The sequence below is a fragment of the Microtus pennsylvanicus genome (assembly GCF_037038515.1).
Source record: "Microtus pennsylvanicus isolate mMicPen1 chromosome Y unlocalized genomic scaffold, mMicPen1.hap1 SUPER_Y_unloc_2, whole genome shotgun sequence".
NCBI lineage: Eukaryota > Metazoa > Chordata > Mammalia > Rodentia > Cricetidae > Microtus > Microtus pennsylvanicus.
In genome coordinates, this window is record NW_027460880.1 from 5,797,114 (window position 1) to 5,802,886 (window position 5,773).

Here is a 5,773-nt window from a genome sequence, read left to right on the forward strand (position 1 = left end):
TTAAGGGGACAGCACTTATTTCAGAAATCAAAGGCAGTTTGGTTCAATCCTATGGTTAGCTGTTAGCTAGACACTGGAAGGATGGATTTGACTAAGAAAGGGAGACAGCATACATGGAGGCAGGTAACCTTTCCTTTGCAAAATGACCCATTTTGAGGCCTTACTTCAGGCTCTTCTCTTCTCCTAATCTTGGTTTTTTTATTAGTTTAGGAGAAGAATTAAAACTCCATTTACAGTATCTGTGAAACCGAATGAGTTAAGTATATGTGACCAACTTGATGTCTGCCTGTCTGTCAACAGGGCCAGAGTTCAGGGGCATCTGATGCATAGCACAGGAATGTCAGCCATCAATCTCTGGTCCACCTAACTCTACAGCATTAGAGTTGTCATGGTTGCTCATCTGATCTTCCTCATATGATCTCCATCCACAGAGATGTCAGAAAAATCCTCCCCCGAGAGTGCAAGTTCTTTACAAATGAAAGATTATACAACAGAAGACACATGGGGGATTTATATGGGCTAGCTGTTGAAAGGATAAAGTGACAGAAGAAGTTTATTGATTAACTAAAGGAAGAATCCGCTTCAGCTGATAGGTTAGAACATAGGTAGGTGGAGTAAACAAAATAGAATGCCGGGAGGAAGAGGTAGTGAGCTCAGAGAAGCCATGCTCCCCTCTCCCCGGCAGATGCCATAGCTCTGCTCTCTGAGGCAGATGTCGATGCAGCCAGCCACCATGTCATACATGCTGAATTTTTCCTGGTAAGTGCACCTCATTATACTACACTGATTATTTGAATTGGGTTAAATGCTGAATCTAATGGGCCAGCAGTGTTTAAAAGAATACAGTTTTGGTGTATTTATTTCAGGCATAACCTTCATGCGGCCTGGTGCTTGGGACACAGCCACGCTGCTCAAATAACTACAGAATGGCTTGCAGCCTTGTGGACAACTGAATCCACTGAAAGCCTGAGAATGCTTGGGAAAGTGTAAAGCATGTTTTCTTGGTAGCAGCGATTTCTCGGTCTGCTCTGCTTGCTAGAAGAAAGCAAGGGCTCTCATCTAAAAGAGGCTTGCTGACTCAGCTTCAGCTGCAACCCCACAGCCCTTAAGAGGTCCTGCCACAAAACAGTTAAATGGTGTTGATAAAAGCCAACTGAATACTTGTATGTTTTCAGCAGTAGCAGGAAAAAAAACTGTGTTGTTTTAAAGTGCCGTCTTTCTGGGCCATCCTGCCTGGGCAAACTCTGACTGTTTGAGGAAGGAGGGCCAGCTACAGAAAGAGGGCTTGAGTGTTGTCTGTTGCAGCCTCTTTGATGGCAAGGACCTTGAAACACTGTAGACTTGTGGCACTGAATGCGGCTCTGTTCAGTACCTCAGCCACAAGGTTGGTATGGCAGAAAGCTAAGGAACAGGCTACATCTGGCCAGCAAAGCCACAGCTTTAGTCCTACTGAGATTGCTTGGTAAATGAAAGACTCATGTGGTCAGAAAAACAGAGAGAGACATAGAGTAAACAGAGATTCAAAGACAAAGAAAATTTTTAAATGATTTACAGTGTGTTAAAAATATGTGCAGGCTAAAATTTGAAGTTCTTAAAGTTAAAAGAAGGAAGACAGTTGTTGGGTGTGGTAGTACACACCTGTAAACCCAACACATGGGAGGCAGAGGGAGGTTGACCTCTGTACCTTCAAGGTGAGGTAGCACACGCCTGTAATCCCAGTGCCTTGAAGGCAGAGACAAACAGATCTTTGTGAGTTCAATGTGTAGTAGCATACACCTTTAATCCCAATGCCTGAAAGGCAGAGAGAGGCATATCTCTGGGACTTCAAGGACAGACAGGTATACAGAGTTATTCCAGGTCAAAGATACAGACAACCTGTCTCAAAAGGCAAAAAATAAAAAGGAAAAATAAACAAAATAGAGGTTAAATTGAAGCGCACAAAGATGGAAAATTCACAGCGAATTTTGATATTGTGTGCTATTATGCTCTTTTTGAATCATTTGAATTTTGAGGCAGTAGCAATAGCTGCTAAAAGATGTTTCTTTAAAAAGGCTGCTGAAATAATCCAACATAGATATTTTGAAAATGCCTTGACTTTGAAATTTGGATCTAAGGACATGATGCTTTGGAAAGGAGTTTCTATTTTGTTTTCACAGAGGGTGATAGTCTGTGGATGCCTCTATCCTAATATGGTAGGATGGACCACGCCCTACTTAAAGGTTGCTGGGAACACCTTTAAAAAATTGCTTCGCTCAACTGCCAACTGAGATAAATCAATAATGATGCCACCATTCATCAGGAAGCATTTGGAGAGAAAAAACTGCACCCACGTTCCCAAATATGGCTTATAAACGTTCTTTTACATTTAAAGTGGGATGTGATATAGATATGAATATTTGCATTAGTATAGATTTTGCTTTACTGATAGAGATTTTAGGTCAATTTTGTAATATGTATATGCATTTTTGATCTTAATTAATGTATTGTGATTGTGTAGTTCATTTAAAAATATAATGTATATAGGTTATTAATGGATAATCATTAATAATAGTCAAGTTTGTAGTCATGTTAGTTAGATTTTCTAGCTACATAGATATATATATTTCAGTTAGATAGGCATTATTCATATCTCTCTAGACTACAAAATAGGCTATTTAATGTTTTAGCACCTTAGGGTTTTTCATGACAGTGAGACACTCTACTCTTGCAGCACATATCTACTTCAGGAAGAAGATGGGCATCAAAGAGGATCCTTATGGAGTTTGATAGCCATTTGGGGAAGAAACTGCTCTTGCCTGGATTGTTGCATAAACTGTACACAGAAAACACTCAGAGAGAGGACTACTGAACCTGCCTAAAGGTGAGATGATCTTTTCGTGTTCCTGATTCAGGAAAGGGTCAGCAAAACATTCTTCAAAACAAGCAGATAGTGACTGCCTTTGAAATTTCCTGCTTCATGGAAATGTCTGCTGGAACTATGGGCCTGTAGGCTGAGGATGGAAACCCCAACGGTACAGAGGAACTTTGGGTGACTGTCCAGGCAGCGAGATGTCTCTGTCATTTCTAGAGTTTGAAAATGGCTTACTTTTTGTTTGCTTAGGTAATACTGTATTATTCTGGAGTCTCTGATGGAGTTGAAGAATAGATAGATAGTTATAGTTTTCCATTGTTATGATAAAAGATAAAATAGATATAAATATTGTAACTGTAATTCTTGCTTGATAACTGTTTTGTTATATGTAATTTTGCTATGTTAAAGTTAAAGATTTCGTTTTTGTTTAAACAGAAATAGGAGTAATGATGGAGTATAGGTCATTGGTTAATTAAATAAAGAAACTGTTTGGCCTGCAAGGTTAGAACATAGGTGGGTGGAATAAACATAAGAGAATGCTGGGAGGAATAGGAATTGAGCTTAGAGATGCCATGCACCTCTCCCATGGGCAGAAATGGTAGCTCTGCACTCTGAGGCAGATGGCGATACAGCCAGCCACCAGGTCAGACATGCTAAATCTTTCCTTCTAAGCGCACCTCGTGCTGCAACATTCATTATTAGACATGGGTTAAGAGGCTGAAAATAATGAGGCAGGCAGTGTTTAAATGAATAGTTTTGTGTTGTTATTTCGGAGCATAACCTTACAAGGCAGCCCCATGGGGATGCAGCCCTGCTGCTCAAATTTCTACAATCAAGGGGGAAATGGAAGAAGGGAAGAAAGAAGAGAGAGAGACAAGGAAGAATGGATGAATTCAATCATTCCTTGGAAAAATGAGTGAACCAATGAATGAGGAGACCTAGTAGGAAAAAATGTGCTGCATTCCCTCAGAGAGTCAGGTCAAATTAAGGATTGACAAGGTTTTCCACTAAGGAGGAGGCTTATTCCATTTTACCTTCTTTGTGCTCCAGGCCCACCCACAAGAGTGATGATGAGGACAGGGAGAAGAAGAGGAGAGGGTGTACCAGAATTCCCTGGTACAATTTCTCACCCAAATTGTAGCCAAATCACATGACCTGGGACATCTGATCTACATGCTGGACCCTAACTCCCAGTTTGACAACTCTAACATTTTAACCAAGTTTGTGAAGATGAAGGAACCAAAAGTAGCCCAGTTACAGGATGGCAGGTTGCTTACAGGATGGGAGTCAGACATCAGTACCATACTGGTATTTGGCGGTTTGATGGGTGTGTGGGGTCTTTGCCAGACTCCACCTAGCATCATGGATTCCCTACTTTACTGATATTATGGAGTTCGGTGCATTCATCATATGTGTGCATGTCACACACTAGTGGGCATCATATGTACATGTTTATCCTGTGTGTGGGTGAGTGTGTGCATGAGTTTTATAGCCCAAGTACTACAGAACATGATCAATGAAAGGGAACACTGTTTTCCAGATATGGCAGGGCAATTATTTAAATGAACTGACAAGGGTTGGATGGCATGGATAAGACCTATGAGAGTTCAAGGCATACTGAATCCAGGCATGACAAAGTAGGTGGCAGACAGAATTCTGGCAAAACTAAGTAGGTAGCTTGTTGTCCAACTTACTGGAGAAGAGCAACTGAGCGGAGACACTTTTCACTAAGCAACATGCTCTAGTGGAGATCAAACATCCTTTGACTTACAGCCAGTACGAATTAAACAATTCATCAAATGAAACCTAATTTTCTCTGATTTTGAGTATATATTTGTGTCCCTTCCTGATTAATCTACTCTTTATCCTCTTAAGTCCCAATACCTCACGCTGATATCGGTCACATCTTTCCATTTGACATGGTTTTCCCTCAAGCTTCATACCGCCCTGAGATCATACAACTTTTTGTCCCCTCTCCACTGCTTCCTTGACAGCCATCTTGTCCTTTACCACACCATGCATCCCCAGTCTTTACTCTCCAAGGGGAAAAGACCATAAATCCTGCTTTGTTTTGAGGCATGTATTTCTGTGATGCCCCATCCACCAAACACAATCCATCATTGACCAAATAACACAACATGTTAACAAATTTTTATTCTTTGAGAAAGAATAATCCATTGGAAAAGATACCAGGATTCATAGAAGACATGAGGTATCTCTGAAAAAACACATTCCCAAAGAGAGAATTAAATCTGCCCCTCAAAATTTGAGAATTTCACTTTAACAGATCTTCACCAAATCATAGACATAGATATGGAAGTCATTATCAAACTTGATGAAATACACAGAAGGTTTGTTGGGAACTTGGCAAATAATTTTACCTTTCTCTTGGGTTCCATCTTTTTGGTTGTACTGCACTCTTTTGCCCTGCAAGGAATCCCAGCCTAATTCCAAAGTCACCTCTACAGGAGGACATTCAGGCGGGATGTGGAGGTTGCCTTCAATGGACTCATCATGATGGTGGTAAAGGTACAGGACCGGATCATTCTCGTTGACAATGTAGAAACAGGTCGTTATGGTCTGCACCTCATCTGGGACCACGCCACTCCACTCTTCCTTAGAGCCTGGCATGATGTGGAGGTTGCCTTCCAGGTAGTCATCCAGGAGGTGGTAAATGTACAAGACCGGATCTTTCTTGTAGGTAATATAAAACCAGGTCTTCATGATTGGTACCTCTTCTAGGACCATCCCGTTCCAGTCATTCTTAGAGCCATTTGTGCCCATGAATGTATGTTTCACTGCTCTGCCAACTATGGTGTTTGAGAGATGAGTGTCTGTCACCTGAGGAAATGGCACATTATTAGGCAGGATCTTCAGGTTTAAAATCCTTTCATCACTATGAAGCTCCAAGCCATAGACACA